We start from the raw sequence: 11,751 nt of genomic DNA, 5'->3' as shown, positions 1-11,751 counted from the left end.
ACAACATCCAGTGATCCATTTGGGCACATCACTCTGAGTATTGCTTGCAAGTGCTTTCCCCACTGAAGAGCAACGAAACAATCTTTGCCAGAATTCACTAGCATAACCATTTCACCCCCAGTGTGACTCAAGATTGACAATCAACAGATCTCAGAATTCTCAGGCCTGGCTGGGGGTTGCACCGTTGGCTTCCCTGGTTCTGAGGCTTCAGACTTGGACTGAGCCACGCTGCCAGCTTCTCTGGTTCTCCAGCTTACAGTCAGCATGCCGTGGGACTTCTCCACCTCTGTGATTGTGTGAGCAATTTCCTCCTAACAAATGCCCTTCCACGTATCCCACTGGTTCTATCTCTCTGGAGAAGCCTGACTAATATAGCATGTAATTCTTGATTGCTTTAAGGTTGCTTATAAACAAACAGATTAAAATAATGAAACAGAAACAAAAAAGACTAATAAATTGAATTCTCTGTCAAATCTCACCCAACAAAGAACAGGTCTCCCTTATTCATCCAACTGAGATAACCAAATAGACCATAAAAGCAAGTCCCCAATCATTGTTTTGTTGCTACCAGTAGGGAGGAAGTTACTGAAGGTGTACAAACCAGAAACAAAAACAAATATTAATACATAAAATCAGTAGAAAGGGCAAAAGAACTAGAGAGTCGGAAAGCTCAAGTTCTGTCACCACCCAGGATTCACTTCAGAGGTCAAGAAAAGATGAGCAGGCAAATCAGTTTCTTGGGCTCCGCCAGGCTAATCCTCTCAAACATCTCAGTACATGACCTTCAAAAATGATCACGTGTAATTTCCAAAAGGTCACAAGACATAACTCTCATACACATAAACACATGACAAGGACTTTATTCAACTCATTAATTAATGAGGAAAACAATAAAATGAAAACTGACTCCAAGAGCATTTGAGAAGCTGGGTAATTCTTGGCAACATTCAGATTACTAGGTTGAAGGTTGCACATTTATTTCTTATGTTCAATACTTTGGTTCTTAGTTCTTAAAGAATCAAGAAGTTGTGTAATCTTTTAAAAATATTATCTTGCAGGTAAAGAAAAAAATTAAGAGTGTGTTTACAACTGTTTTCTCTTTTTTACAGCACATGTATTTAAATCATTGCTATAATAAAGTGAAGTTCATTATTCAGGAATATAAAAACTTGTAGTTCTATGATAGATTGCATTTATTAAAAATGTTTCATTGTAGCACATAGAAATATGGCCAGGAAGGACTTGAGAAGACAGTTTGATCCATTACTTTTAGACAGGACTGGGTTTTGCTGTCCAATTATATACAATAATAGTTTTTCTTACAATGTAAGCTGGCCCCAGTCTTGTCTTGATATTAGTATATGAAATTTTTATAATTGTCTCATTGTCTCATTCAGAAACATCCATATTTTTCTGCTTTTCTATTGCCATTTTTTATTTGTGCATGAATTGATTATTGAGAAAATGAAGCAGTTTGCATATTTAAAAATTAATCATTTTGCATTTTACATTTAAATATGCTAACATCACTGTCATAGAATTCCCAAATTTCATTTGTAGATATTGAGCTAAGGGCTAATGTCAGGAGCTGATTTTTAATGATAAAGCTGCAGATGGGCTAAATAAAAGCCAAATTAGTCCTACAATCAGGTATTATGTTTTTAAACCAAGTTGAGTGAATTGATAGTGGACTTGGGAAATCTTCCCCAGTAGAATCTGGATGAGTGGCACAGAATTGAAATCTCTTTGTTTCCCACCATTTCCCTTTAAGTGCTCTGCTCCTTTGTAAACAGTTAAAGATTTGAAAGAGAATCCGATATTCCCAAGGCATTAGGAACAAAGGATTTAATCCCTTCAATTTGGGGCTTAATCCTGTTAAAGAAAATGTAAGTGAAAATGGAAGGCTGGAGAGAATAATGGCTTTTTGTACAGTTAAATAAGGTCACAATATTCTTACATACTTTGTTTTACAATTGTGTTTTCATTTTTTCAAATGTCTGGTCACTTAGCAAAGTTATTTACTATTTACTGTGTACATAGAAAGCATTATTATGTGTGGTGTATCTAAATTTTTTTTGCTGAAATACATTATGGTCAATCAAGCCAACCTTGCATGTACAGAATTTGGTTTTTTTCCAAATAAATTAGTTGTTTTCTTATTTTTTTGGTTTAGTATGTTGAATTAAACTATCGTAGCTTCATCATTTTGTACACTTCCTTTTTGAGGAAGGTTTCTTTATAAGTGCAGGGGCTACCCTAATAAAGGAATGTATTTGTGGCTGCAAAAAAAAAAAAAAGAAAAAAAAAAGATTACTGGGTTGAATACAAACCTAGCTAATGTTCAACAGGGACATAAACTACCATTTGGGTGCAAAACAAATTATTTGCTTCTTTACCAGACTAAAATCTTCGAATTAACATGCAACTTCATTAATTCTGAGACTTTGAAAAAATAGTAAAGACAGGGCCAAGGGCGGTGGCTCATGCCAGTAATTCCAGCACTTTGGGAGGCTGATGCAGGCGGATCACTTCAGGTCAGGAGTTTGAGACCAGCCTGGCCAAGATGGCAAAACCCCATCTCTACTAAAAATACAAAAATTAGCCAGGCATGGTGGCGCACGCCTTTAATCCCAGCTACTTGGAAGGCTGAGGCAGGAGAATCAATCAAACCTGGGAGACGAAGGTTGCCGTGAGTCAAGACTGCACCACTGCACTCCAGCCTGGATGACAGAGTGAGACTCTGTCTCAAAAAAAAAAAAAAAATGAATCAAATTACATTTTTCTAGATAGTGTCTTTGGGTGGCCTTTGTCCCTTATGACATGGAAAGGACATGTCACCAAGACCTTTAACTACTTCAGTGAAAGCCAGGCTGGGGTGAAGGTAATCACCCTTATAATTAATCTTTCTTTCATGACCTGAGAGGTATAGTAACGTAGGTGTCCTGAAGTGTTGGTGACGCTTTTCTTACATCACCCTGCTGACTAGACGATGAAATTCACTCCAGAGTTACCTACAGCAAAAGAAGCTACAAGCTGCAAATATGAGTGAAAAGGTTAATATTTTTAATATTCTTGATCTTTACAAAAGCATGCCAATAGCTTAGATAAATGTATATATTTTTAGGGAAATTATAATGGATGATTTTTAACCATTAAATGGTAAAGATTTTAAAAGTTTGTAGCTTTGAAATTTTCTCTAAAATGTAAGTTAGCCTCCTAATTTTTAGAAAATACTCTTTTAAGATTTCATTACCATACCTTTTTATCTTTATGTGTACAAAAAGTTAAAATTTGAAATCCTTTCGTTAGAACAAACTGGTTATAACCAGTTGGATACATATACATACACTATATATATCTAAATGTTTTGTGCAAGTTATATCATTGAATATTTATATTTCTAGTAAGTGGCATTGTATTCATAGCTATTAAATGATTTGTTGTGTAATGAATAAAATGTTTACAAATATGAGAGTTATAAACTAAACAAAAATAGAATAAGGCCAGGTGCAGCGGCTCACACCTGTAATCCTAGCACTTTCGGAGGTTGAGGTGGGAGATCACTTGTGGTCAAGAGTTCAAATCCAGCCTGGACAATGTAGAAAGACCCTGTCTCTACAAAAACCAAAAAAAAAGTAGCCGGGCGTGGTGGCTCACGTCTGTAATCCTAGCACTTTGGGAGGCCGAGGCAGGCAGATCACAAGGTCAGGAGATCGAGACCATCCTGGCAAACACGGTGAAACCTCGTCTCTACTAAAAAAAATACAAACAAATTAGCAGGGCGTGGTGGTGGGCTCCTGCAGTCCCAGCTATTCCGGAGGCTGAGGCAGGAGAATGGCGTGAACCCGAGAGGCGGAGCTTGCAGTGAGCCAAGATCGCGCCACTGCACTCCAGCGTGGGCAACAGAGTGAGACTCCGTCCAAAAAAAAAAAAATTGCTGGATGTGGTAGCACACATGCCTGTAGTCCCAGCTACTTGGGAGGCTGAGGTGGAAGGATCATTTGAGCCCAGGAGTTCAAAGCTGCAGTGAATTATGACCACACCACTGCACTCCAGCCTAGGTGACAGAGTGAGAATTGGCCATTTGAAAAAAAAAAGAATGAAGGGCAAGACAGACTCTGGCTATTATAAAATTCTTAAATTAATTAATTGTTTTTACTCTTTAATATTTTCTGTGACCAGTTCTCATATTTACATACCTACTGAGAGCTTTAAAATTTATCACCTTACTCTTTTGTAGTAGATACTACCAATAAAATTCAAACTGGTAGCAGTAACTTTCTACATTGTTTATTGTCTAGAAATTTTACCATATGTGTGTGTTGGTTTTATAATAAAAATAACACTAAAGATATGAAAAAGAACTATAGCATGATTGAAATGTTTCTAGGTGTGCGTTTAAACAAGAAATACAACTATTTAAGAAAAGAGGTACATTGCAAAGAGAATTGTGTGACTATTCTTTGATTAAAGTAAACTTCGAAGGTTTATTCTATCTTTTGTATACATTTTTCTCTTCAGATAGTAAAGCCCTTCCTGTTGGAGTAAGAGCCGTGTGATACCAACTGCATGCACAGGAATGCAATCCACATGCATTATGCCATGTCACTACCTGGAAGCAAGAAACTATTGCTGGGGATTTTATGCTCTATGGAATTGAAATTCAAATCAGATCCATAATTATTACACTGGAAATAGACTGTTGCACACTCATTGCCTACTGAGTTCTCCTCTCTGTAGAGTTCAGGCCACTGTGTGATATGTTTGCCCCACATTTTATTTTTTATTCATAAATTCAGTGAAATTGTTCTCAATTTGACAGGTTCCAAATGTCAGTTGTTCTCCAAAGTGACAGATTAACTCATGTTACTTTATTTAAAAATTTTAAAGCGGTGGGTCACAAGGTCAGGAGATGGAGATCATCCTGGCTAACACGGTGAAACCCCGTCTCTACTAAAAATACAAAAAATTAGCCAGCTGTGGTGGCGGGCACCTGTAATCCCAGCTACTCGGGAGTCTGAGGCAGGAGAATGGCGTGAACCCGGGAGGCGGAGCTTGCAGTGAGACAACATCGCGCCACTGCACTCCAGCCTGGGTGACAGAGTGAGACTCAGTCTCCAAAAAAAAAAAAAAAAAAAATTTAAAGCACATTAAATATTTAGGTGTTTGTTATTTCCCCTCTTCACATCTATGAGGATGGGTTACAGTTGGATATATTACATCTCCCACAATCAATTTATGGAAAGCATTATAAATACCTTCTTGGTGCTCAGTTGACCTATTCACCATCTCTTCTGCAAAAGGTTAATGTTGGAAACAGGCAATTCCCCTAAAAGTCATCCAATCCTTCAGCAAATGTTTATGGAGCATGTACTCTGTGCTAGAGACTGGGCTGGGCCCTGGAGACACTGGAGACCAACACAGCATTGTTCCCTGCCCTGCTCAGAATGATCTCCCCTCAACCCATACATCCTGGGGACAAGTTAAAAATGTCATGCGTTAACCAAGGTATGTTTGCATTTGTAATATGCCTATTACAGGTTTCTTCTATGCTAATCGTTCTGCTGTATCAACATCAATTGATTCAACAGAAGCCTCTATCTCCTGAGAATGAGAGGACTGAAGACCTTACAGTGGTGGAAGAAAGTTCCACTCCAAGGGGAATTGGTTCTCTGCCTAGGATGTTCAGTGGAATCATCTGGAGAGGTTTGAAAATACTGAAGCCAGGCCTCATCTCCAGATGGTCTGATTTAATCAGCCTGGGCTGCCACATGGGGACTTATAATCCTTTCTCAGTTGATTCTAATGTACATCAAGGCTGGGAACCCCTGCTCTAGCGGCAATTATCTCCTGGCAGGTGGACAAGCCACATTCTCACACTTGCCTCTTGCATTGCCATCCGGTCTATGAAATAACTTAGTCATTTATCCTTTGTCTCTGGCCTGTTGGTGCTTGCTACGATGCTTTTGTAAAGATGAACATGTTCCCCTTTAAGCCTACATGACAAAACAAGAAATTCTGAAACAGTAATCTTACCGTGAGTTACTAATTCACCTTTTTTGCTCAATGAATTGCTTGTTGTGGTTGAGCATCCTTTGTGAATCTGTGTGTGAAAGAGAGCCCACTTCAGATGCCACGTGACTGTTTGCCTCCCTTGTTTATCTTCTGGATAAAAAAAGAGTCCTGAACATCCAGTACAGCAGTCTGTATCAACAAACGCTTAAGAGCTTGTCTTGTGATTCCTTTGTTCTAGGATTTCCTTGAACATCGGACAACGGTGTTGACTGAAGCACCGCCCTTCCAGGACTCATGCCAGCTCACAGAGTCTATCCACAAGGCCAGGTAACCCCTCCTCCATGATGCATGTCTGTTATGAAATCTCTCTCCTCTTACTTGCATGAGATACCTGACCTCAGATATTTTAAGCCAAAAAAATTTTTACCTGAAAAAATTTGTTTCAACTACCAGGCACTTGGCAAAACACTATCCAAATATTATTTCAGTGATTGTCGTCATACGTTTGTATAGAGCTTTAAATAGTTACCAATGGCCAGGTGCAGTGGCTCACACCTGTAATCCCAGCACTTTGGGAGGCTGAGGCAGGTGGATCACTTGAGGTCAGGAGTTCGAGACCAGCTTGGCCAACACAGCAAAACCCCATCTCCACAAAAAAATACAAAAATTAGCTGGCTGTGTTGGCACATGCCTGTAGTCCCAGCTACTTGGGGAGGCTGAGGCAGGAGAATCACTTGAACCTGGGAGGCACAGGTTGCAGTGAGCAGAGATCAAGCCACTGCACTCCAGCCTGGGCAACAGAGCGAAACTTGTCTCAAAAAAAAAAAAAAAGGCTGGGTGCAGCGGCTCATGCCTGTAATCCCAGCATTTTGGGAGGCCGAGGTGAGCGGATCACCTGAGGTCAGGAATTTGAAACCAGCCTGGTCAACATGGTGAAATCCTGTCTCTACTAAAAACACAAAATTAGCTGGGCCTGGTGACACATGCCTTAATCCCAGCTACTTGAGAGGCTGAGGTAGGAGAATCGCTTGAACCCAGGAGTCAGAGATTGCAGTGAACCGAGTTAATGCCATTGCACTCCAGCCTGGGCAACAAGAGTGAAACTGTCTCAAAAAAAAAAAAAAAAAGTTACCAACATGCTTCCACACACGGCCTCGTTGGATTCCTCCAGGAGACCCTCAGAGTTGGTAGGACTTGGAAGCACTGATTTGACAAGCGAGGAAACTAAGACCCAAAGGGTTATAAAGACTTGCACAGCTAATAAACAACAGCAAAGCACTCGGGCCTCCCAAGCGTTTTCAAAGTTCATGCTCAAAATAGAAATGGACTGAGGCAAAAAACAAAAAACAAAAAGCAGGAAGGCTATCTTCTGAGACCTGCTATTAAATTTTTCATTTGAGAGAGAAGATGCCAGCTGTAAATAATTTCCTATTGTCTACATTTTCCAAAAGAAAGAAGGAAAGAATAACAGGGCTAAATGTAAGTTCTGACATAAGAGCCTTCTCTATCAGCAGCTTAGAGGCGGCCACATGTGCTGCTCCTACAATTGCTGTGCACTTGTCACTTGCTTTGCACAACAGTGATATGCCATCAGTGCTGTGTGCCAACTAGGACTCAGGAAGTCAAATTATAGTTTAGGATCAGGATCATTATTTAAAGGTGTACTATGGTAAATTTATGGTAATTTTTTTTCCCTCATTTTAACCGCTCTGAAAGCAGGATGTAGTCAATGCTGTCATACAACAACTTTCCGCCCGGTGACAGTCGTGATGTAGTACGAAATGTGAAAAATCACTGACATCTGTTAGGATCAAGTAATAGTTGGCCGGGCACGGTGGCTCACGCCTGTAATCCCAACACTTTGGGAGGCCGAGGCGGGTGGATCACCTGAGGTCAGGAGTTACAGGCACACACCATCATATCCAGCTAATTAATTTAAAAAAAAATTTTTTAGAGACAGGGTCTCTAAAACATAGTCAAATATTATATATATATATTATATATATAATTATAGTCAAATATAGTCAAACATATATTATATATATATTATTATAGTCAAATATAGTCAAATAAAATATAGTCAAAAAAATAAAAATTTTTTTATAGACAGAGTCTCACTATGTTGCCCAGCCTGGTCTCAAATTCCTAGACTTAAGAAATCCTCCTGCCTTGACCTCTCAAAGTGCTAGGATTACAGGCACGAGCCACCGCACCTAGCCAAGTTCACTCTTATGGATGGCAATGACAATTATAATGCAAACATTTTAGCTGTTAGCTTGTGGGACAAACCTCTTCCAGGGTGGAGAGTGGAGTCAGCAGTACACATGTATCACCCTTTAATCTCTCAGTAGTTTCCTATTCATGCTTCTACGAATTATCTCGAATTTAGTGGCTTAAAACACACAAATTTGTTTTCTTAGAACTCTGTAGAAGTCCAATGAGAATCCCTCTTTGCTAAGATCAAGGTGTTGGCAGGTCTGTGTGTCTCCCTTTCTGAAAGGCTTAGTGGAGAATCCACTTCCTCGCCCTTTCCAGCGTCTAGAGGCTGCCACAGCCCCGGGCTCTCAAGCCTCTTCCGCGTCTGTAAAGCCAGCAATGCCGCATCACTCTGGCCCCACTTCTGTCATCTTAGCTCCCTCTGATTCTCTCTTCTGCCTCCCTCTTTGACTTTTAAGAGTGGTTGTGCGTCCAGGAGCGATGGCTCACACTTGTAATCCTGGCACTTTGGGAGGCCGAGGTGGGCGGATCACCTGAGTTCAGGAGTTCAAGACCAGCCTGACCAACATGGAGAGACCCTGTCTCTACTAAAAATACAAAACTAGCCGGGCGTGGTGGCGCAAGCCTGTAATCCCAGCTACTCGGAAGGCTGAGGCAGGAGAATCGCTTGAACCCGGGAGGTGGAGATTGCGGTGAGTCGAGACCGTGCCATCGCACTCCAGCCTGGACAACAGGAGTGAGACTCTGTCTCAAAAAAAAAAAAAAAAAAAAGTTGTTGTGCTTACACTGGGCCCACTCAGATAATCTAGGATAGTCTTCCTATTTTAGGGTTGACTGATTAGCAGCCTTAAATCCTCTCTGCCATGTAACCTAACAAAGTCACAGGTCCTGAGAATTAGGATGTGGATATCTTTGATCTCTGGGGGCCTATTATTCTGCCTACTAAAGTCCTTCTCTGTCTTCTACAATACTTAAAATGAATCTCAAAGCCCCAGTTTAAGAAAAAAGTGGCCATTTCCCCTTTCTCTTATCCGTTGGTATAGCTCTCCTTGAATGGTTGCCACAATCTTCAAAGAGAGGCTCTGAGCTCATTACTGTCTCCCATTTACAGTGTTAAGAAGGTGCTTCAACTTCTTTCCAGGATGAGGAAGTCATTTCAATTTGCCATAAATCTCTGTGCCCATCACTGCCCTGACCTTGTAATAATTAAACCTGCTACATGTCTTTTTCCCTTTCAATAGCTAAAACCTCGACCCTCCTCCTGAGGAAAAACATCTGCCCTCAGCCTTCTCAGAGTGTCTATCATCTTAACTTTCTTTCTGTCTCGATGGTTTCTGGGAAGTCTTTTGACTAAAAGACAATTATTTGCTCTTGGTTTTTAAGCTGCCTTGATTTTGCTGAGTTTCTGATTATTTTCATCCTCCAACTGTGGTTTTTTCCAGAGTCAGAGAGTTCCAGGCACAGAGCTTTTCTCTAAGCTCTCAGCTTGTAACTATTCTACCAAGTTGTTTAACCATCTCAATCCAAGAAGAGGATACAATCTTTGTATAACAAGAGTCCCCATTCCTCTTTTTCTGTTCATTGAGAAAATCCTTATATGAAACTAAACCCATAATCTGGGTCCTTGACATCCAAGAACATACTCAGAATTTATTTAATGACTATGTGAGGTGTTGAGCAATCAGGTTAGTCAATTAGAACAACAACCCACACTGAGAGTAACAGTCAAGGCTTTATTCATTTATTGTAATGGTGCAAGCAAGAGAAGTGCTGGCTCCCCAGGGTTCCATTTTCATCATGAAACAGCACTGAAAGAAATGAAATCCTAAGCCTCCCAGCTGACGGAACAGACCTCCTCTTGGCCAAGGAGACCCCAGAGAAACCTTGAGCCTGAGTTCCCAACAATGATGGGATGGAAGGGCAGACAGACCTTGTTATGCACCCTCCCTCCCTCACTGCCTGCCACTGGGCTTTCCTCCACAAGGGCTTAACAGAAACCAGCCCTTTCAAAAGACCCCACCACGGATATCCACCAACAGCCTGACACTGCCCCTCCTTTTTTGCCTGATAAGTGACCACTGACCAGTGGTTCTGGCCAGTCTATGGAAATGCACAGTGAGGGTTTTTCTGTCCTCTGTCACACCTTTTGACATCAGAGGGCTGAAAACTCCACCCTCAGATCATACTAATGCCGATATTGTTTGAATGTGAGTCCCATGGAGAGGCATGAAGCACCATTGCATATGCAGATATTTTTTCTTTCATAAATATCCATGACTGCTCCTTGAATATGTATATTTGACCACCTTGCTCAGCATGAATTCCTATCCCCTTTGCCCCTCCCTCAAAGTGTCTGTTTCTGGCTTCTGGCCAAAGGCTATGCTTCCCAGCCTGTCAGAATGGCCACCCTGCAGGCTGCAACCCTTTACAAGAAATAAAGCTCTCCTTTCCACATGTAGGGACTTCATCATTCTTCAGTTGACAGCATGAAGCAAATGGGTTGAGTCACCACACTGCCCAGAAGTGAAGAATAGAAGGCTTGTGCCTCTTCATGACTGCCTGTGGGCTTGGGGAGAGAGAAGAGTGTGGGGTCCAAGGTCCTTGACTCCCTAAATGCTCACTGAAAAAATTACTGACATGAAGCAGATTAATAGGAGACAAGGCATACGAATTTATTTAATGTGTATATACAAGAGCCTTCAGAATGAAGACCCAAGCTCCCAGTGAGGTACAGAAGCTTGTATACTGTGGATGAAAAGAGCCAAACTCCATAAAATTTTGAAAAGATAAGTTCTGAGTAAAATACGAGTGACCATGGCCCAAGGCGTGGTCTCAAGAGATCCTGAGAACATGTGTCCAAGGTAGTTGGGTTACAGCTTGGTTTTATTTGTTTTAGGGAGACATGAGACATCAATCATAATGTATAATATACATTGGTTCCATCTGAAAAGGTGGGACAACTAAAAGTAGGGTGGTGAGGGGCTTATGGATCATAGGTAGATTCAAAGATTTTCAGATAGGCAATTGGTTGAAAGAGTCAAGTTACCTAAAAACCTGGACTCAATAGAAAGGAGTGGCTGGGCTAGGATAAAGGGCTGTAAAGACCAAAGTTTTTTTTTAGACGGAGTTTTGCTCTTATTGCCCAGGCTAGAGTACAATGGCGCAGTCTCGGCTCACTGCAGCCTCCACCTCCTGGGTTCAAGCGATTCTCCTGCCTCAGCCTGCCGAGTAGCTGGGATTACAGGCCCGCACCACCATGCCTGGCTAATTTTTGTATTTTTAGTAGAGACAGGGTTTCACCATGTTGGTCAGGCTTGTCTCAAACTCCTGACCTCAGGTGAGCCACTCGCCTCGGCCTCCCAAAGTGCTGGGATTACAGGCATGAGCCACTGCACCCAGCTGAGACCAAGGTTCTTTTTTTTTTTTTCCCATAATTTTTTTTTTATTATACTTTAGGGTTTTAGGGTACATGTACACAATGTGCAGGTTTGTTACATATGTATCCATGTGCCATGTTGA

Source organism: Hylobates moloch, unplaced genomic scaffold (assembly GCF_009828535.3).
Source record: "Hylobates moloch isolate HMO894 unplaced genomic scaffold, HMol_V3 SCAFFOLD_23, whole genome shotgun sequence".
NCBI lineage: Eukaryota > Metazoa > Chordata > Mammalia > Primates > Hylobatidae > Hylobates > Hylobates moloch.
Note: the sequence above shows the minus strand (reverse complement) of the source record.